A 23674-nucleotide genomic window follows, 5' to 3' on the forward strand; every position below is an offset into this window, starting at 1 on the left:
GCGGAATAATGTCAAGGAGAAGTGGCTTACAGCAAGTACAATAACCAGCAAGCAATCAGCCAAAAACAAGTGCAAACAGGGCTAAGACACAAAGGGAAAGCTGAGCAAGACAATGGCTAACTGGACCAGCGCAGGTTCTAGTCTGCCAGTTTCACTCTCAGCGCAGTTCCCGAAGGGAGCACCTGCGCTGTAATGCAGACTGCCTATGGACAGCCTGCACTGACACACGAGAGTTTCGTCTACAAAGAATTCCGGGTCATAAAAAGCTCAAAAATGCACTGTTTTTGCTGAAATAAAAAGCTATAGGTCAAGTACAGGCTAAGGGATGATCAAGAGGATGAAGATCTATCACAAAGAGTAAAGAGTCTTTTGTAGATTAGCTCTTTAAATCTTGAATTTTCTCAGCAAGTGAGCAAGAGTAACAGTCCCTCTACTTCGCTTTTGATATAGTCAAAAGCTTTTCGATTTGGTACTCTTTTCTTCAAGAAATGAATAGCAAAATACTACAAACACCAACAAGATACTAGGATCCCCAGCGGAGTCGCCAGTTTGTTGTGGGGAAAAGTACCCGATGCGGATGACCCTATCCCTACTCTAAAGGTGACAGTCTTTAGCAACAACTGAAAGTAAAGCTTTGATGTTTTCCTTTATGAAAGTACAGAGAGGAGGGAGAAGAGATTAACCAACCTGGTGTCTTGCGCTTAGTTGATCCTTATCCTCTCTCTTTGTCTCTTGTTCCCAGCTCCTTGCTCTCTTTGCCGGTCCAGCTACACACAGATCCTGCACAAAACAAGAGAGCAAACTACAAGATACATGTACTCATAACTGATGCATGGATTAGAGTGAATCAAATATACATGTAAATACAATACATCAATGCAATACAAGTATATAGGAGAACATGCAAAACTTTATTGATAGAAGTAACAGGGTTCTGAGAAGGTTACAACCAATGATGGCTCCAATCCAGCAGCACCTCCCCAGCAGCAAGAACTCTCCTCTTCACCTCTAGTAAAACAATCACCCAATAGCTCTAACTGTAATCCAACAACACCTCCTTGCTTAATACAAAATTCCAGCCTCCTCAGACCTCATAGAAGAGCTCTATATATAGGAGAGAAGAAGAGAGGATGAGTCAGCTTGAGGCTGGCATAGAGCTGACTAGTGTCCTCTCCCTCTTCAGTTAATCTTCAGTTCTTGTGTCCACTTGGAGATCCTTGCTTACACATGGTGATCAAGTACCTCTTACTCATCACAGGGCGAATCTCATGAACCAAGTGTCAGTTTGGAAGCTTCCTGGGCAGTTGACACGTTGCAGGATGACTGTGCCACTTGGCCAATCTCGCCCAGCGCAGGTAGCCTTCATTAATCTTGACTTCCAGCGCAGGTACAAGGAGGAACAGTTGCATTCCAGTGCAGAAGCTCAGTGAAGCAGCTGACATGATCCAAAATTGACCTGTTTTGAAGTGTTTTCAGGTGGAGAACTGATTGGAAGTGCTGTTGTTTGATGACCTTGTTCTTTTAGGGGTAAGAACAACATGTTTAGGGACTGAGGATCCCTGTAATTATCGACATTCCATGCTCCATGACGCGAGGCACAAAAATGTCTATAACACCAGTTGAACTATACGCCTTCCATGCACTAAGCTGCCAAAGAAACTACTGGTGCGGGCACCTCATCCGCATGACACTTTCTCATCACCTTGCTAGTGGGAATTTGCATCACAATCTCGACCGCAGGGTGGGAAATGCTGGTAATTGAATGCTCGTGTGGATTTTTGACAAGCTTAAACTTGTCCTTCATCTTCTTAGTGAGGTCATGCTCGCTCGTCATTCTGCCAAATGCCTTGGCTAGATTCAACCCAAAGTGTAGTAATAATGTGATCCTGTGGATCAACATCTCGGTTATGGGGATCAGCTCATTCAATGATAGGCACCCATCGTGTACCAAGAATATCACTTTCCAGACAACTCTTGGCTTTATGTTTGACCGATGATAGTGCGACACTAATAACAAGTTCAACAACCCTAACTTGTTGACTCCACGAAGCCATTCCACTGGATCTAACTCTGTGAATCTAGACTCCTTGTAGAAACCCTCTGCGTGAAGGTGTTGGTAGCAAGGTGGGGGAACTGATCAAGTTCTGCCAAATCCCAGTCTTCTAGCTTCAAATGCAGGACCCATGCCAAGCATGGACCTTCAAAGATAATATTCTTGAGGGAGAATTGTTCAGCATCTAGGACCTTTGGAACCTTCACCTTTCCCTTTCGCAGAGGGATATAATTCGACATTTTTGAAATAGGGTCCACCCCCTCAATTTTAATATCAACTGTGCCCTCCTCTGCCTCTATATCAACCACCTTCCCCTTCTCCTTTTCACTAGACTTTTCTTTCTGCTACGCTTGTGTAGCTCCCTGTTTCCTCGATGACTCATGCACAGGCATCGACTTCTTTTTCTTATCCTTATTCAGCTTAAGGACCTCTCTCATCGGCGTAGGCTTCAACCTAGGTGACCTTGGTGCCATAGGCATTGTTGTTGGAACCTCCATACTCACAACCTCAGGGGCAGCTCCCTCATAGGCATTACTCTCTCCAGTGTTCACAGTTTTTGAGAGACCTAGTGCCATGATGTCTCGAATAAGCTTGCAATCTAACTCGAAATACTAAGCGAACATGGGTATTACAAGCAAATACTCAAAGAATTCACAGTTCATGTGCAACATATAGCATAACTAAGAAATTCTCAGGATGCAAAGTGTTTCTCGCTGGACAACCCCCTATAATTTATAGGCGAATTCAAATTCATATTCGACTATTCCCCCCAAAATCCGTCCATAAATGTGAGATTGGTGGCATATTCCCCAATATTTTACTCTTAAATTTGGCCTTAATTGCCTTAAATATCAGCTACCCACTCCTTTAACCGTCTTCTGGCAGTCAAATTATGAACAGTCACCGTAATGATCACTTTCTGGCTGTGCTGCACAGTCTCCACCCCTATAGTGCAGCTCCCTTCGTGCTTCTTCTATTACTATGACATCCTCATGTTTTGTGCAGCTCTACAACCCGAGCAGTGTAGTTTATAGTCCACCACCTCCTTGTAGCTAGCTGGAATGCTACGACTGTGCTACCATCATGTAGTCATCAGGTCAAATCCCCAGTGTATGGCTTCAATCGGCTGCCATTTACCTTTCCTGGAAATGGATCTCCATTCAATTTCACAAGCTGAACTACTCCATCATTGGTAATCTCCTTGATCACATATGGCCCTAGCCAATGCATCTAAAATTTTCTTGCAAATTTATCAAACTTGTTGTCATATAACAAAACTAAATCATTTACCTTGAAGGTGCATAGTTTGATGTGTCGATCGTGCCATGCCTTTTCACATTCCTTCTTTACTTACTGATGGAATCCATCCAAAAACATATCTTCCTCGAGCTCTGTTAGCTACACAATCCCCTCTTCTAAGGCTCCGCAGTCTTCCATCCCTGTGAATGCCGCTATGCATAGACTCGGCACGAGATACTCCATAGGAATCACAACCTCCATGCCATAGACCAACCTAAATGATGTGTGACCCATAAGCTTCTTACAAGTAGTTCTATAGGCCCATAATACAGTGGGTAAGCGCATGTCCCAATCATTCGTTTGTGCATTGCAAAATGTAGAAATTCCCATTGTAGATCAACAAATTATGCAATATACTAAAGTAAAATAGAAGATCTACTTCTACAACAAACTTTTGAAGATTAATCGAATATGAGAAAGATAAAATAGACCACATATATCTAATAATGAGAAATCAATCACACATGAACACAAAAGAATACTTTGGGGAATGCCCTAGCTAAAACCTCGATCTCTGTATTATCATACAAGTGGAAATATGTTCAGATTACACAAAGAATTAGCTCACAAGTTATCCTGTTGTCAATACAATTGAACAATACAACTCACAGACTAAATAGACACAAGATATGCCTTCCCTCAGCCCTCTAAGCCTCCTATTTCCTTGCGTAGTTTTCCTTGGGGTCCAATTCTGCCACCTGTGTGAATTGGCCTCGTCACACACTCACCAAACCTAAAAGTAACTATGCAATCTCCAAGGAAAGAACTCCTTCTGCATGCAAGAGATATCCTCCATGGAATATTCCTACAACTGATAGTACATTATCCCATCATCTGATCTCAACTGGGTCTCTGTCTGAACTAACATGCATGAGTTATTTATGAGAGAATATTCAATTATCTGAAGTGCAGCAGTGACATGCATGCATGCATTAACTAACTAAACTCACAATTATTTCAACAAACTATTTGAACTAATCTAACTGGACTTAACTCAGTTAACGGAGCTAACTAATTACAACTCAAGTTACAGTTCATCCTTATCTCTTTAACTAACGGATAAAGTCCTCAATCAATGGGATAAATGTTGCATGTCCTCACATAGACTTCATGTTTGATTTTCTCCAACTAATTAACTCAAGATGATTTAATTAATTATTAATCAAATAGCTACTAAGAACAAATTCGAATTTTACTTCTCAATTTTATTTTAGGGAATAACTAAAATAGGAAGATACCTCGAAATGCTATTTATGATAGTGCAATTTTTATCAATTTTATATTTAGCATTTCTTGTTGCTATTTTCAACACAAAACTTTGTCACGCATTCTCAATATCTTATTAAATGTTTCAACCATCCCATTAGCCTAAGGATGATTTGGCGTACTCTTCTGATGATAGACTCATAACTCTTCCGTCAGCGCGCTCATCGTTTCATTAAGGAAATGTGTACCGTAATCGCTCATTAAAATCTTCAGGCAACCAAACTTGGTCAACACATATTCAAACAAAGATTTTGCTATTGCTGCCCCTATACAATCCTTCATAGGTTGCGCCTCTGCCCATCTGGTCAAATACTCAGTCGCGGTGATAATATACCACACACCTGTCTTCTTTCTTGGAGGCTAAATTGGTCCTATGAAATCAATTGCCCGTTTCTCAAATGGCTACATTGATACTTGCGGATTCAAAGGAATCTCATCCCTCTATGATGGACTCCCAGTTCTCTGACATGCATCGCACACCCTATAATATGCTTTGGAATCCTTATGCAATGTTTGCCACCACAATCCAGCACACAAAATCTTTTGCGTTGTTGCTTTTCCTGCATAATGGCCTCCCATGGCTCCTCCATGAGCTTTAGCTAGGATAATGCTACATTCAAAATCAAGCACATAGTGTCACTGTATCTCGTCCCATCCCATTTTATATAAGTGATCTACAATAATAGAAAAATCTATCGCGTGCACCACCAATTCCTTTTTTCGTTAACTAGTGTATCCTTCTGGAGTTGTTCCTGTAGTCAGGAAGTGGATAACATCTACAAAATTATTGTCTGCTACGCACACCGCAAAGAGTTTCGCATTATGCAACTCCTCCAAATTAGTAGGCTCCTCTCCTCTTTCAATGCACGACAAATGATTTGGTCCTGCATTCAATCTCCCCGGCTTCACAATTAATTTGAAATCGTTCTCTTGAAACATGAGCAACCATCTGCATATTTTCCTCATGTTACAGGTCTAGTTGGGCACATCACTCCTGAAAATGAGATCAGTATAAATAAGGTCTATCAAACCCTAATTCAGTTCCTACAAGCCCTAGATGTGCCACTTCATTGAGTGCTTTCATCCATAAGAGTTTCCTGACTTCAAACCCTGCTGAAATGCTTCCTTTGGTCACCAGCGCACCCCTGGTCAGGAGTAAGTGCTTTTCAGAGTAGGTAGCTCCATTCAATGCTATGTTGCAGAGCACCTAAGCCAACTCAAGCCTGTACTAGGCGAGAATCCTCGAAATGTTCATTGGATCCTAAGTATATTCCTCCTTTCTAGAGCCTTCTAGAAGGAACCTAGCTCCTATCCTATCAAGATGAGCTCGACTTAAGATAGCCTTGGATCATTTAATCCTCTATCCTCTCATCCCTTTGAACATGGAAACTAATCATCCAATTATGGAAAACCATTCAATGCCATATTAATGACAAAACCACTTGCATTCATCTATAAATTGGCCTCGCATAATAGAGCCAAGGGATCTTGGATATTATAGAGAAATTTGTTGGTTTAGAGACTTGAAATCATTGTCAAGTAATGTTATACTGTTGTATTGGTGTTGCTATTGGTGTAATGAGGGCTTGGACTAAGCTGGATGAGTGACACGAGATTGAACCACATTGGGCATAACTTCTCCTTCTGTTAATCAATAAAGTTGTTTGTTCCTTTCCAAATACTTTTTTCTATATCTATGATGAATGTATTATCAAATGTTGTCAATTCCATTTTTTTACAATAAATAGATCATATGCTTTGATTGTTGTCATCTTCGTTTTATGTTGGCAGGTACCAATTGAGTGAATTCCATTTGAGCGGGAGTGATAGGAGAAACTCAAAGGAGATCAAAGGAAGTGAAGGATCACAAGTAGGTTCTTTTATCTTATTTGTTTATTGTAGGGAAAGGTTAAACATCTTTACTTCAGTTCTTCTAAGTGTAACTACCCACTTAGGGAATATATACTTATCCGTAGATATAAATTCCGTATGAAAAATTGACGACCACACTGGGGATCGACTGTTGTTCCTAGTAGTTATCCCTTGTGTTAGTAGCACCAATAGACTTTTCTTGAGTTTATTTACCTATATTCAGTCATTTTGAAGCTTGTTTGGTCAAAATGTGTGCTTATTTGTGTGTTGATAGGGTGCTCTGGCATAAATGCACTATTGTTCTTGACACAGTGCTCTATAGAGCAGCCTTAGCCTACAAAAAGTGCTCTGTAATGCACTGGCTCCCTCTCAGAGCTGCGTTGGTACTTGTCAAGCCAAGAACCCATATTTTTTCTTGACATTTTCCAAACTATTTCACATCTTGTTTGTTGAATGGTCAATGTTTCTCTGTCTCTGAAGTCCAAATTAGCATTTATTTTTCATGCCCACTTCAGCTTTGTTTGTTCAATGTTTCTTTATGTTTTGTTTATCATTGTCGAACCAATCCCAAAGTTAGCTTACATTGTGTTATCACTTAGGTTTTACTTAAGTTCCAGAAAGGATACGGCCGAGGTAACCACAAATCAACTTTGGACTGCAAGTTCTAGCCCACCTGCAGTCAGAGAGGGCTCTCTCTTTCTGATTTAGCATTGTTGATGATGATTTTAGGCTAGCTATTGAGTTCATGGGTTTTTGTTTGTGTTATGTTTGTGTTTTGGTGGGAAGGATGATGCTTCAAGTAGAGAGGCAAGGCATATCTTGGTATGATTCAAACCATTGGGCATGGAGTCATGGGGTAAGACTTTTTGTGTGTTTTCTTGGTCACAAGAAAGATGAGGAGCGAGGTAGCTGCTTATGAAACAACTTTTGAGCTTAAAAGGATGAAAAAGGGCTAAGGAATGAGAGGCAGCAAAGAATCTCTCAAATAGGTTAGCAGAAAGAAGATGAATAAACTCTATCTGGGAGCAGCTAAGAATTCCTAGATGATAGTCATTCATATGTGAAATAGATCAAACATGAGCCATAACAGAATTCATATTTATGTCTAGATCAAGAAGAAAAACATTAAGAAGCCACAGAAACTGGGCATGGAGTGCACCAAAGAAAATTCTATACCAATCCTTTGTTATGTGACTTAAGCATGTATGAAAATGAAATAACAGAGATAGGGAACACTTATTGTATCATATTGCAGCACAAGAATTCCTCATTTAACTCTTCAGAAACATTAATAACACATCAACAGTCCATTCTCCAAGCTTGTATGCAGTCTTTGATTATAGAAAAATATCAGAGATACAGTGCGAGTCTCTCCTGGATACATTAGCCGACCAACCCCTTTAACAATGCAGGAGGTCGTATATATACAAAAATAAGTTACAAAATATCTAGGTGATGAGTCTTCAAGTAATAAATTACATCACCAACTCCTGCCAGGGAGTAAATGAAACATTTAAAGCTGCAGTTAATATTGGCTTGCTAGCTGTCTGTTTTTGTCAGAAAACTTTTGACTTTGTGGGCTGAGTGAGTGGGCTGCCTAATGTGCATTTATTTAGCGTGTGTCGCCTTGATGTTGGTGTGCTACCTGTTGTTGTCTGTGTCTTCAACCTGCGTGCTCGGTTTCTTATCATTTGATGAGATGTATTTATCATTTCAATTTTGCCTTGTGCTGATTTATCTTTGACAGGTGCATCGTGCCATTTGCATATGCTGAACTGTAACTTGATCAAAATAACTGATAAAAAAAATCATCTGAGCAATAACTCTTTTATCCATCTCCACCACTCCTCCGTAGGCAACTGATGCCTTTGTATCTTTATCAATGTTTCCTCGGCTTCTGTGTACCTATGGAAGGTGGGTTGGAATTCGAACAAGTGATTTATCTCGTTTGAAATGTAGAATAGAATTTCTATTTTATCAAAAGCACTCTGTCCTGATGGAGGCCCTGTTCCTTTTGAAGTGCTAGAGGAGGCTGTGATTTGATTGGCAGCAAAATTATTGACTCTGTTGGCATAAAGGTAATGTGACAACAGTCTTCCGACACTAGTTAACAAACTTGGCAGTCCTCTGCTATGTAATGCCATGATATTTGTCTTGAACTCATCCACCTCTGCTTGCATTTCTTGGCATTTTCTGTCCAATGCCTGCACAAAGTTCCTAAGGGTTAACACCTTTTTAATTAACAATATAGTTTCAGTCTTGTTATTGATTTCTAATGCTGCCAGCTACCCCTTGGTGCGAGTATTCAAGAATTGGATCATTCTATTTGCTTCCTTGGGCATATTTCTCAAATATGCTCTGGCCTTTTGGTTTTCAAACTAAGCCAAATTTATCAACTCCATTTGCTCGTGAATGGTTTCAATGGATTTCCATTGATCTGTAATGGACTGGCTGATTTTGGCCCATAGAATTTCCTTTATATCAGCTAGAGTTCTATCAAAAGTGAGCTCTTTCTCTAGCTCCTTTATTCTTTTTTCTAAAGCCTTGACCTCTCTTGTCTTCTCAGCTACCTCCTGCTTTGATTTGTCATATTTTGTCTCAATTGTAGCCAACGTTTCCTTGATTGGTCTCAAATCTGTCATTTGCAATTCCAGAGCTTCTATTTCCTTCATCATATTGTCCATTTTTAAGATGGTATCTTTATCTGTAGGTGTTGAGGTAGTTGTTGTAGTTGGTGTCGAACTTGTGGTACCTGCTTCTGCTGCTGGAGTAATAGGGGGGACTGTTGTGCTGGCTGTGGGAGGAATGGCTATAAGAATCTGAGCTGTTTGAATTGGCTGAGAGGCCAACTCTCCCTGTCTTCCTTGTAATGTTGTCTCCAAGGCAGTCTCTGTTTCTACCAACCTTTTATGCAAGGTCATGAGTAAAGCCACTACATCCTTTTCTTCTTTCTGTTGAGCTACCTCTGAAGTCTAAGGATGCAATGTAGATGGCAGCTTGATATGTTTCCTAAGGGTAGCTATGTCTTCATCCCTCTTTTTAATAGAGCTTGCACGCCCTTGGGATTTGAGGGATCATGTCCCATCTCTATGATAATCTCTTCCAAGGACTTGATTCTATTTTCCTTGGCCTGTGAAGAAGCCTTTTCCAACTCAAGTTGGGCAGCAGTGTTATGCAAAGAATTTTGCAATTTGTGGGCTAACAAGGTCTTATCTGCTAGAGTGGAATATAGCATTTCCCCTGTCTGCTTGTGCAATTCAATCTGGTCCATCGGATGTATATCCTTGGCAAACACCTCCAGATTGGTTCTAATGTAATCAGCAGCTAATTGGGGTTGCTGAGTTGTAGGCTTGAAATGACCAAGGGTCATTTTCCCTTCTTGGATGTCATAGGCAGCCATTAGTCTTTGCTGATTGGTGGGAGCCATCCTTATTAACTGATTATACAATTGGATTCTCACTGGCTCATTCCTAGCGTTGATGTCAGTAAATGCTTTTTTGATGTCAGAGTGCTGTCGGCCATGTTGTATTGTGGATGATACTTCCATGCCACGCTGTCTCTCATGCTCCTGCTGAAATGAGCTGGCCGATGTCTCCATGCTAGGAGGAACCTGTTGTTCTGTGGTTGTCTCTGGAATTTCTTCTTCTGAAAAAGGATTTAACCTTTGTCTCTTCTCTCCTTGCTGCTTTGTGGATGTGCCTGGAGGTGTTTCTTGCTGTCTGTGCCTTTTCTTTGATCTCTCCTCATTGAGAGGTGTCTGCAACACAGGAATTTTTGTTACCTTTGTTTGTGTAGAAGAGTCTTGCCCTTGATTTTTTTCATCTGTAGAAGCCAGTTGATCTGCCATTGTCTCCTATTGGCCCAAAGTGTGCACTTGCTCTTCTGAATGTTGCACCTCTTTACCTTTGTCTGTCGCTACTGGTGGGACAGTTTCTTGGGCTGGTTGTTGGGGGGACGTGGCAGATGAGGTGCCTTCTCCAAGGTGTCGAGGAGCTGTAAAGAACACCTCTCCAAAAGATTCCATGTCAACTGTCTTTTCAAGGTTTTTCATTACTTTTTTTACTATTTCTTCCTCAGACAGTTCTTCAACTAGTGTGCCCTTTACCCATTCTTGCTGGTTGGCAAATTGTTCAATTTGGGGGATATCACAGTGTTCATATGATGCAAGTCTGTACTTGACTCTTCTAAGGCTTATAAAGTGAATGGGGTCATATGGTGCCCAATAAAAGCTTGTTTTCAATAAAAAAAATTCTTTCAACATCTTGTCCACCTCCTTCCAGGCTTCTTCTCTTTTATTAAAAATAAATAGTCCCAATTGATGTCTGATTTTCAGTTGTGCCTTTTTGCTTTTGCCATAGAAATGAATCATATCTGCATTACCAAATTGTCGAAAGTATTCCAAGGCAAAGAGTCTCATGGGGACATATTTGGGTAGTCTGTAAGGGGCCAACTCACACCCATAAATCCTGATTACTGTGTGGTGTTGATAAAAATACCAGTCTCCAATACTGTAGGCCTTGGAAATTTGCAGGATCTTTTGCATTTCATCAGTGAGTCTAGGGAGAGGAGTGCTCACCAGTAAGGAGGAAGCTGGGTATATAAATAGGTCTATAAACTCACAGTAGGTGTATGGAGAGTAATGAATATGGTGGCAGAGTGATGACCAAAATATTACAGACCTTTGTTTCCCTTTAGAATCCAATTTCCTAAGGAAGATTGGGAAACTATCAGGCTGATAGTACAACAACAAATGATATATATAGGAGGTATACTTGAACACTCTTTCTCTCTCCAGGTTCATGAATTTCTCATGAATCTTGTTAGCTATGAAGGTAGCATAATCATACTGGACAGCAGGGGGCTGCCCTGGAGTAAACATGGATAGCATTACCAAGATTACCTCATCAACAAACTCACTGGTATTAAATCCTAAGATGCAGGATATCATGTCTACTAGCAGTCTCCCTGTTTCATTGAACCAGACATGTAGATAAGGAGGAGGTTGCCGGCGCTGGTAATCTGGGAGCATGAACAATTGGCCAATCCTTGTGACCTCTGAGCTGGGCAGTTTGGTACTTTGGTTAAGTAGAAGACTCATAGAAAGGGGTACCAGAGGCCTAGTTGGCTCAAAGCTTAGCATCTCATTTATGGATTGAGGAGTGATGTGAAACAATACAGTCCCAAATGGAGCCAAAACTGCTCTTTGAGTGGGTTCATAATGTTCACAACACTGATGGATGAGGTCTGAATACATTCACTTGTGGAAGATAATAGATGGGCAAATTGGACTCCCAGATACCCATGTCATCAGTACCGCTTTTGTGTTTCCTCTTTAGCTCACAAATGGTTTCTATGTGGTATTTGTTGCTTATTTCAACCGTTTCCTTCATTTGATAATCCCTGTTAGCTAGGGGCAGCCAATCCAAGTCCCTATGTGGAGAATTCAATGGTGCAATATTCAAGGAAACTGAGGTCTCCATATTTCGACAATGACTAGAGTTGGATTAGATCAGTGCTTCAGAAAAAAATGGAATTCTGATAATGCTACTCTGGGCCAGGAATTCAGAGTTTTAGGCTTTCTGCAGAGATGATTTTGATGAGAAAAACTTCATGAAATGAAGACTGTGCAAGGTTGTACAACAGTACACTGAAAGGGAGACAAACAGAGGGCTTTAGCAGACTGTCTTCAGCGGTTCTACGAACAAATTGGAGCTGGATTTTGAGTTAAATGGAACTTTATCAGTGGACAACCGAGTTTCCAGGATTTGATCATAAAACAAGTTATACAGTAGAGCAGAGAGGAAAGTGTGGTGAATGCCAATGGGTTTCAAGTGAGTTTTTAGGTGTAATGGAAATTTTTGCAGAGAAAGTATAAAAAACAGGGTTACGGGTGTTTCTTTGGGTAAATACCTGGATTTAAGGCGCCGACAGCGGATGAGCAAGTGCAATGGCGACAAATTTGCAGGTGGCAGTGCCTCATTTAACTGAATTTTGCACTTGGGCGAAAACAACGTAAAAATGGCATGTAGAGAGCTCCCACAACTGAGCAGTGAAAATGACATAAAACGGTCGACTTGCGCGTTTTTATGAAAATTTGGCATTTTTGGCGCTTTTTTACTATGACGTCAGCATGACGTCATCGGTAGGCTGGGTACAGAGGGTGACGTGGTAGTCAACTGGTCCGATGACGTGGTGATGACACGGTGGTAGGGCGTGGTCACAAAGAGGTTGAGGTGGCGGCAATGTGGCACAACAGCAGAGGCAAGGAGATAATGTCATAGGGGAAGATGCGGCGCGTGTACAGAAGGCGGAAAGCAGTTTCATCGGATCGCTTTCTGTACGGGAGCGGTATCCGTCAGAGCCCTTTCGATGCAATATAAAGCGGACAGGTGTCATCTATACGGCGGAGAAACCGCCTCGTCATCGGAAGCTAGCGGTCGAGCAGCGGGGCGCCTCCGAAATTACTGAGAGTCGTCGGATGGGGAGGGCTCGATTCGACAGTGGATGGGACAGCGATTAGATGGGGGGTTAACGTACGGGGCCCGCCCGAATATTAAATCTTTATACAACTCTGTGGGCTTAGACTTTCGGTTATATGGGTTTAATGCATGTGGGCAATGTTTTAAACAAACGTTTAAACGCCAAACTTTAATAATGAGTGCCTGAAGGTTTAAATGTGTATGCAAAAGGGGAAGACCGTGGTTATTGTTTTAACTAAAGGTTAAAGCAATCCCGGGTTTAGAACGCCAAAGAGTTAACAGTAGTCCCAGATAGACTACCATTTCTCGGACTAACAACATATGGCTATATTGCCAAGGGGTGGGAATATTATTATTTTTGGGAATTTTATATGATTTTTAATAGTGAATGGGAATGGGGGGGATAGTTAGGGAACTATATAGTATAATTAGGAGTTAATATGGCTTGTGGGGTGGAAATGGAAGGGGAACAATGGTAAGTCTATGAAGTAAAGATAGACATAGAGATTATGTGGAAGATGAAAACATGATTTTTACACAAGAAATGTGGCTTCTTTTCATGAAGAAAGCCAAAACCTTGACTTAATGTTATACAAAAATGAATTAAGACTAGGACTTGTTGGGCAGATCCCAAGGTCCTTTAGGGGGATGTTAGTAAGGAACTTTGAGAGGGAGGTGAGGGGACGTTAGACATGCTTTTCAACATTCTACCAGAAAACACTGCTTTGATACCTCTGCCACTGATGAGGTGAGCCTTCTTTGACAATGCCCAACTGAAGATGATCTTGCTTCTGCAACCCTGGGCTACCTACCCAGCTTAATATACCTAGCATTTTTTGTTACTTCAGGAAGGGTGCACTTAGACTTGCAAACCCTAATTGTCTTTTTTCTTTTCAACTGCTTTCCTATCTAAAACTATCCTTATTTCTTCCAAGGGCCCAGATTAAGCTGTTGGGCTCCTTCATTCTCTACCTAGCTAGTAATCTGCCAAGTTTAAACTATTTGGACAGATAGATTCTCTATATTCTAAAGCAAGAAATTTAAACCTAGGGAGACCAAGCTTAGACTGTTTGGCTTTCCTTTGACTGAGAAATCTTCAAAAATGGAACTTTTGCAGCATGAAAAAGATGAACATTTTTGGCACTTCCACTGTCAATCATGAAATATGAAACCTGTTGCAACAGGAGGCTAACACATTGATTAGTCTTTACTTTTATGAAAAATAATTTTCGTAAAGTCTTCATTTCTTTGAAAAAGAAACTATCATAAAGTCTTTGTTTCTTGTGAAAAACACTTATTGATCGTTTATGCATTCAGTTTCTTTATGTTCATCTAAACATTAAACGAATGAAAATAAAAACATGCTTAATGCATTTAGAGGTTTGTGTGTGCTTGTAGGAATGGCATAGGAAAAGTTGCATTAGATGGGCTCTATGCTCTTTGTTTAGAGATTATGATTGCTCTATCCCTTCTAGTTATGATTTTCGTTGTTTAAATCAAATGAAAAGAATTTTTTTTATATTAGTTTCATTCTAGGAGTTTTAGAAAAAATCATGCAGTGAGCGTGAAAGGCAAACTTTTAAACAAGTTCAACTAAAATTTATCTCAATTAACCTAATGGAGCATTGTAACTTAACACATAACACTTAGAGGTCTCGGCTAGAGACGTGTTCCGACGTCATTAGACATAGAAGCTGTCACTAATGGTCTCTGATACATTCCGAGTGTGATACCTTATTCCATGTATGTAAGTATATTGTAGCTCGTCCACGTACTTTCGGGTATATCGGGAGGTGTTATAGTACAAAAAGCATAAGGGAATTCTCTCACTATGCAGTTTTGCATTAGACAACGCTAATATGGAATGCGCCTCCACATACTTTCGGGTATATTTTGGAGGACTGCATTAGGTTGTTATCCATCCATAGGTAACCGAGTCAGCCACCTTGTATACTGTGATACATGAAAACAACATTCGGGGAGATTACCTGCATGTATGTTAAGTCCTTGGTTCCTCTGAGGTGGTATATTGTAGTTCACAGTTCCTTGGTAATTCTTTTGCCTCAATTACCCTCTTTTTTGTTTATTTATTTTTATAATAAAATCAATTAGAAATCGTGGAATGAAATCAACCTTTACCCCATCATTCGCTTAGGACAACGAGTAAGCCTCCTTTATCGCCTGAAGCTACGCCTAGTCGACAAAATCTGTCTCGTTTAAGTGGGTCTAGTACATCACAAACTTCTGGTTCTTCATTTGATTTACCAGAATCACCTACACCTGTATCTACTATGATTCCAAATACTCCTACTATTATTTATTTATCTGCTACTGAAGTAGAACCTTTACAATTACCTGAGGACACTAAAAGTGAACTTAGTGAAACGGTAACTGAAGTTGTCCAAGAAGAAGTTGATTCTCAACCCAAAGTTGTTCAACAAGAAATTACTTCTGAACTTGAGCTTTTTCAACTAGAAGTTGATCTCGAAGCTATAATAGTTCAACAAGAAGTTACTTCTGAACCAGAATTTGTTTAAGAAATTCATCCTCAACTGATTGTTCTTTTACCAGAACACTTGGGTCCCAAAGTTGAACAACCAGAAGTTGTTCCCATACCAGAAGAAAATCGACTAATTTATCCTCAGACATCTATAACTATTTAGACTTCTCCATTACCACAGAGTCAAACATCGAAAATTTATTACATACCTGACGGTGAAATCCTTGCACTTGGTTTGATTTCTATTGAAGAGGAATTTGAAGAAGAAACTTCACCTAGAACTCCAACTCGTTTTGGACCAGGGCTTTATCTTTAACCTTCTTTTCCTTAGTTAACTTATACTACTCTTCTTGATCCTGTTTACTTTCAAACTCCCATAGATTCATTAGGACATTTATTGGGTCATTTGACTATGGCTGAAACAACATCCCAGACTGTATCATCTGTTACAGCTATGACAACATAGTTTGTCGCTACTTCTTCAATGTTTACCACAAAACCTGAGTCACATCTGTATGGTGTTTTTTCCATCTCACTCAGTTACCAATCATTATCTGGAACTCACTCCAGTGTTTCTTCTAGTCCATGGTCTTCACCCATGTCATCCATAGGAATTTTACATGATTCTTTACTTACGAATACTGAACAGTTTGATCCATCAAGTGAATAACAAGTTGTTCCATCTGGTTATCATCTAATTTATCCACTTAACACTAGATTACCTCCATATAGAGAACAATATGCCCAATATGGTTATTCTCCATACTCTAGAGGGCCACTATATGGCAGTATATCGTCATCTTTAGGTCCAACTTATTCTGGAATGACTGGTTGTCAATGGTAGCCTGAAATGCCCTTTCAACCAAGGCTTGTGTATCCATCAAAACCAATACAACCTATTTCATCAATACCTATTATTCCTGTCCTTACAACTTTACCATATTCGCAAGCTCAGTTGATTGTATCTCAACCTTTTCAAGCTGATCCTTAACCTCTTACCCTAAATTTTCAGGTCTACAGACTCAGTCTTCTCAGGCCATTTTACAACAACTATTTGTGTTTAGAATACAACAACCTCAGGCTAGTTTACCATTAACTTGGATGACTCAGACTTATATAGGTCCAATTTATCCAAAAGTTGGTCAAGCTTATATTGGTGGGAAACAACCATTCTATCAGAAACTGTGGAAGCCACAATACCAACAATAGAATTTCCAACAGTACCAAACCTATCATGGACTTGGTTGACAAGCCTATGTTGGGTTTGGTCAACAACAAGCTTACCCAGGTTCTAGTCAACAAGCCTATGCTGGTTTTAGTCAACAACAAATTTATCCTATTCCCAACAACAACCTTATATTGGATATTCTCAACAAACCTACCCATATCAAGGTTACCAACAACAGATTCCTTATTTTGGTATGCAAAAGCCTATTTACAAGGAAATTCCATCATATCCTGGTTACGCTCAACATGACCTAAACTGACAACTACCTTCTATTGTAACACTTGAATTACCGGATTTAAATTGGCTTACCAATGATCCCATTCTTTATTCAGCTTAGTGGTCGGTGATTCCACACAAATTGCCTTCCGATATTCCTAAGTTCAATGGAAACCCTAGAGAAGATACATCCAATCATGTTATGACTTTTCATTTATGGTGTTCATCCAACTCCCTAAATGATGATTCAGTAAGACTACGTATTTTTCAGAAAACGCTCACTGGTCTGGCTACAAAGTGATATATTGAATTACCATGAGCTTCGTCTGAAAACTTCACAGACTTAGCCATTACATTTTTAACCCATTTCTAGTCACCCATCAAATATGAAACTGGAATGAAACTATTGACCAAATTTAAATTGACCACTGCTACTCACATTTCTGATCATATTCATGAGTGGTGTTCTCATCGTTGAATTGTCAAAAAATTTGTTCCTGATCAGCTTTTAGCAAAGTGTTTTATTAAATCCTTGTTTCCATCTATCACTGAGGATGTGGCTAAGGGAGGAGTTTTTACTGAAGAGCAAGTAATTGCTTGTGCCCAATAATTAGACTTGATTTACACCTAGTTTGGCATGTTCTATGATAAGATTCCAAATGCACCTAGACCAACTTTTACTGTTCCACCACCTCCATCTAGTAAGGACTCTCATGCCAGTGACGATGTGATAGGTTCTTCAAGCGCTCAAACATCAAGTAGACCATCTAGTCAAACACTTTCAATTTCAAATAAAACCTCTAATAAACTTGATAATACACTTGCTTCTGAAATAAATGTCGTCTCATCTAACAAAGGTAAAAATGAAAAGCAACCTAAAAGTAAGAAAAAGGCGAAAACCAAAAAGAAACAAAATTCTCCCCCTCAAGAGAAATCATCTGATTCCTATTCTCCAGCTAGGAGACCTCGTTACCCATGTTTAATTTGTAATGAGGAGAACTTTACTCGAGATTGTCCTTACCACTCTAAAGTCTCAAAACTTCTTAAGACTTCTAATACAGCCGTTGTGTTGACATACCGATTTCCAAACCTAGAGACTCATTTGGTTGTTACAAATCATGCTTCCACTTCACAAGTGTTTATGTTATCTGCCACTAAGCCTAAGAGTGATGTTTTGGTGACTACATGAAGTAAATATTACGGTAATCCACCGTCATCATCGAATATCTGGGCTATAGATCAACCTAATACTTCGACTTCAACTTCGTCTGACTCCATTCCACCACCCATTGCACAATAGTTAACAATAAAACTCCCTAAGGGAGTTTTTCATAAATCTACATTCAAACCTCGAGCTCGAGCAGCGCAAAATTATAACATAGTAAAATATTTGGCTCAATCACCTTCTACTATGTTGATGCTTAATATGCTTCAAAATTGTCCCTCTGAAAAACATGCTTTATTGTTAGCAATTGGTGGAATTGATCCAACAGAATCCAATCTTGTATTTTTTAACCATGCGGGTTATATGCCACAATTACTAGCACAGTTAGCATTCTTTATCCAAGTAAATTCTTTGAGTCACCTCATTCACCAAACCATTATTGAAGAAGGTGTATCTACCTATATCATGTTAATGAATTGCTGGAAAACACTTGGCTCACTCCCTTCGTCACGATTACCTACAACATTAAAATCTTTTGATGGTAGCACTTATACACCTTGTGGAATTTTAAGTAACCTGCAAATAGAACTATGGGACAAAACTATAACTGTTGAAGTTGAGGTCATTGACGGGCCACTTGGCTACAATATTTCACTAGGAAGATCGTGGGTTTACGCTATGGCTACTGTCATTTCGACATACTTTCGAATTATTGCTTTCCCTCAAAAAGGTGGAATCAGAGTAATTGATCAACTCGCCTTATTCGCCTCTAGTTCATAGGCAACTAGAAGTGTTTCGTTAGTTCACGGATGTCTACTATCTCGTTAGAACATTGGAGTAGGACTCTTCAAATATTCTTCCCTAATGGGCACCTTTTCACTATCGTCACCATCACAAATGGCGGAAGTTGCAAAATTTGAGACTTGTAACATGATATCTTCCACTTCATCTCACTAATAGAAGATTTCTAATAATTTGGAAGTTCATATGCGTAACGAAGCCATGCTACTAAGCCCAATTGAGCTCGAATAGCAATCAATCTTTTTGGCTTGCACAACAAATCCAAATCCATCATCACCGATTGTTGGGTTGATCGTTCATTAGAATATGGTACTTCCTCTTATCCTTTTTCTCGTACATTTTCTACTGATGGAGGAATCATCCAATCAATGATGAAAAAGGAAGAACCATGGGCAGATTATCATCATCGATCCCATCTTCTAGATCACATAGAAGATATTCCAAATGAACTAAATTTCCCTTCAACCCTTGATTTCCTTCCGAATTTTGTATTTATAGACATAGTCAATTCCGAACGAAACTTATCAAATATCGAAGAAATCATTTCTATCGATATTTCGACCAAACCTTGAATTGTAGAAAAAATCCATGTTGGCAAATCTTGTTCTCCATTGTAACTTGAAATTACCATGCTCTTTTTCATGAATTCCACGACATATTTTCTTGGTCATATGAGGATATGCTAGGTATTGATTCTAGAAACATGAGATTAAAATGTATCCTGATGTCATGTCAGTATGACAATGCCTCCGTCTTGTTCATCTAAAGAAGTATGCTACCATAAAAGTAGAAGTTGAAAAACTTTTGCATGTTGGTTTCATATACTGCGTTCCTCTTACCGATTGGGTTTCCAATATTTTTCTTGTCATGAAGAAACAAGGAACAATATGAGTGTGTGATAATTATAGGGATGTTAATCATGCTTGTCCAAAAGACAACTATCGCACTCCCTTTATCGAACAGATAATTGATGAATGTGCCAGATGTGAAATATTTTCATTCATGGATGGCTTTTCCGACTATAATTAGATCAATATCCCCCATGAGACCAATCTAAAACTGCCTATATTTGTCCCTGGGGCACATTCCCATATAGGAAACTCCCTTTTGGTTTGAAGAAGATGGGGGAAACTTTTCAGAGGGAGATGAATTATGGCTTCCACGACATCAAGTACATCGTTCAAACCTATCTAGATGACTTACCTGCTCATTCACAGAAACAGGCTAATCACATGCAACATTTGAGAGCCATCTTTTTACTATGCCGACACTACAAAATTCAACTCAATCCATATAAATTTGTGTTTTGTGTTGGTTCTGGTTGTTTTCTTGGTTTCATAGTGTCCAAAGAAGGAATTCAACTTAATCCCTTGAAGGTTAAGGCAATTCAAGTTCTGTCTCCACCTTCCAATTTACTTCTGTTACAGAGACTCCAAGGGAAGGCTAAATTTCTAAGGCGATTTGTTCCCAACTATGCTGAAATGGATAAAGGATTCACTCGTCTTTTGAAAAAGGGAATTCCCTTCCATTGGGACCAGGTTGCATAAGCCTCCTTTGATGCTCTCAAAGATACCTTGATCTGAGCATCATTAATGTATTCCCCTAATTATCAGAATTATTATTTCATGTATCTCGTCACTGCAAATATAAACATTGTTATACTTTTAGTCGAAGAAGAAGATGGGATTGAACATCTGATCTATTATTTGAGTCATAATCTCAATGATACGTAAGTTAAGTATTCTTATGTGGAGAAGCTAGCTCTGGCTTCCCTTCAAGCTATACATAGATTTCACCATTATATCCTGCTTCGAAAGACCACTGTCATTTTGGATTACAACCCTATGACACATCTTGTCACGTCAATTTCTGAGGGGAAAATATTCAAAATGGATTGTCATTTTGCAGGAATTTGATTTGGAATTCATCAAATCCAAGTCAAATAAATATATAGTTTTTGTCGAGCTTCTTTGCGACCTTCCATCTACTGCCATCGACTCAACAACGAAACCATCAATTCCGGATGAGTCTCTGTTTCTGATATCATCATCTAACCCTTGGTATGGATATATATTGATCTATCTCCAAACCTAAACTTTCTAGTTCGATACCTCTCGCTCGCAACAATGATGTATTCAATATCAAGCCAAAGATTATCTGATCATTGGAGACACCCTTCACCATCGCAGTATCGATACGATTTTTCATAGGTGCCTCACACATGAGGAAACTGAGAAAGTTCTAAATTATTTCCCTTCTAGTGCTTGTGGTGAACATTTATCTGGTTATGCTACTGCATAGAAAATTCTCGATGCTAGTTACTTCTGACATACCATATTTAACGATTGCGTTACTGTTGTCAGAAGTTGTCATGCATGTAATATTTTTTGCCATAAGATTCTATTACCACATGCACCACTGCATCCTATTGTCGTTGTTGGACCATTTGCAAAATGGGAAATTGATTTCATGACATGTAACCCTCACTCGGTCGGGGAGCATGGGTATATTATTGTCTTCATTGACTATTTTATGAAATGGGCTGAGGCGATGCCTACATTAAAAAACAATGGTGAGACAGCTGCATTTTTTTCTTCAACCATGTGGGTGTTCGATTTGGTGTACCACAAGCTATAGTTACATATCATGGTTCGCAGTTTCACAATCACAGGATGACTAAATTAACTACCAAGTTAGGACTCTCACATGATAGTTCTACTCCTTATTATCCATAAGCTAACGGACAAATTGAAGCCATCAACAAATTCCTTAAGAGAATGCCTCAACGAATGATAGGAGTTCACAAAAGAAGCTGGAATTTGATCTTGTACTCATCTTTGTGGGCTTACTAGACCTCGGTAAGAAACGCAACTGGATTCACACCTTTCCAATTGGTGTATGGTCTTGAGGAAATATTTTCAATACAATGTGAGATTTCATCACTAAAACTCGCAACTGACTTGTTACCTGACACTTCTGATGATGAAGCACGTTTCTTAGAACTCATCCATATAGATGAAACACATCATGAAGTTGCATTGACCAACGAGGCACATAACAAATGAGTTAATGTGCAATATGACCACAATGTCAAGCCTCGCCTATTCTTAGAAGGAGGCATGGCCTTGCATTATGATCAGGAAGCCGATAAATTAGGAATAGTGAAATTTGAACCACTATGGATGGGCCCCTACATTTTCAAGCATGTTTTGGCAAAAGGCTTTTACGAGTTGCTTGATTATGATGGTTCCATTGTCGCAGCCCCTAAACGGGTTGTATCTTAAACATTACTATGCTTGATTGTGCATAGTAAAAACATTGTATATATGGTTTGATTGTGTGTGTGTGTGTCACAGTGTGACTTTTAGAGTTTTATGTCGTTAGTAATCCACTTTGCATTTTTTGCAGATGTCAGAATATTTGGAACCATTTGTTGGTTATGACGATGGTGCTAGTCGTAGTACGTAGAACCTATCATTTGCAGCATGGGCCATATTTGTTACAGGGAAAAGTGTCTACTCAGAACTGCTTATCCCAGGAAGGTGTGATAGCTACCTTAGAAACAAACAAAGTAAAGCTACTTTCGTTTTTCCTTTATAAAGTATATATAGAGAGGAACAAAGAAGACCAAACTTTGTCTTGTGCTAATCTCCTAGTTTGATTCCTCTCTTTCTTGATAGTCTTTCGCTACTTGTTCCCTTGCACGCCCAGCTTCACAGAGTACCTGTAAGATCACAGTAGCATAGCACTATACAAAGACTTGATTAGTGTCTTCCCTCTGGTAGTTCTTGCTTCCACTTTGAGATTGATGATCTCTTACTCATCCTTAGTCGAATTCAGAGAGGCAAGTGCCACAGGAGAAGTTTCTGGAAGCTTCCATTGCCTCTCCACCTCGCGGAATGACACTGCCATTTGTCATTTCTCTCCCATCACACCCCATAGAAGGGCTTTTTGAAATGCAACGCACCCACACAATGTACTTAGGTGAGATGCAACACACTTGGCCTATGGAGTAGCTGAAATGATCCTGTTTTGACCAATTCTGAGCAGCTTTTCATGGAGAACTTCTGGGAGAAGCTATAATCAGGTGACCTTGTTCCTTTAGGGGTTAGAACAACACTTTTAGGGACTTAGGAGCGCTTGGTTTATGGACATTTTATGCTTGGGGTTGCAGTGCCCAAAAATGTCTATAACAGTTGCCCCCTAAAGCATGAGGTCATTAATCTTTTGATGTCGAGTGAAATGCTTTATTATGAGGATCTGAAGTTCTTTCAAGCTGGGAGGAGACCTGTAATAAGATACAATACAATACATTATCTTCATAATATTTTCATGATCTAGCTAAGTCGGGAATTCCCATGCTCAGCTTTATAAATTCATTTTCATGTACATAAGACAGACAATCGTCTGAGTGTAGACTGATGATTCTGATAGAGCCATCATCCCTTTGATTGGATTATTATCTGTGCAGCAATGATGTACATTTGATGTCTTTATTTTCCTGAATATATATCATAGCCCGGATGGATGAAACTAGATCCGGGGTCTTCAATCTCGTTCGATCTTCACTCGAAGTACAAGTCTATCCATGTGAGAGATGTTCTGGAGTCGAACATGGAAAGACATCGCTTGATTACCAGCCAATGATATAAGCTGTTAACAAGCGCGAGAGGAATCACCGATAATGATAATGACCCTCAAGGTACTGCAGTACAATTCACGTGGTGTGAATAAAGGACTTGGCATCAAACACCATGCAAAATCTTTCGGTCAAAGGTCATTTATGTAAACCTGT

This window comes from Pinus tabuliformis, chromosome 6 (genome assembly GCF_031772625.1).
Source record: "Pinus tabuliformis cultivar Carrire ecotype Pingquan chromosome 6, CPIR1, whole genome shotgun sequence".
Taxonomy (NCBI): Eukaryota; Viridiplantae; Streptophyta; class Pinopsida; order Pinales; family Pinaceae; genus Pinus; species Pinus tabuliformis.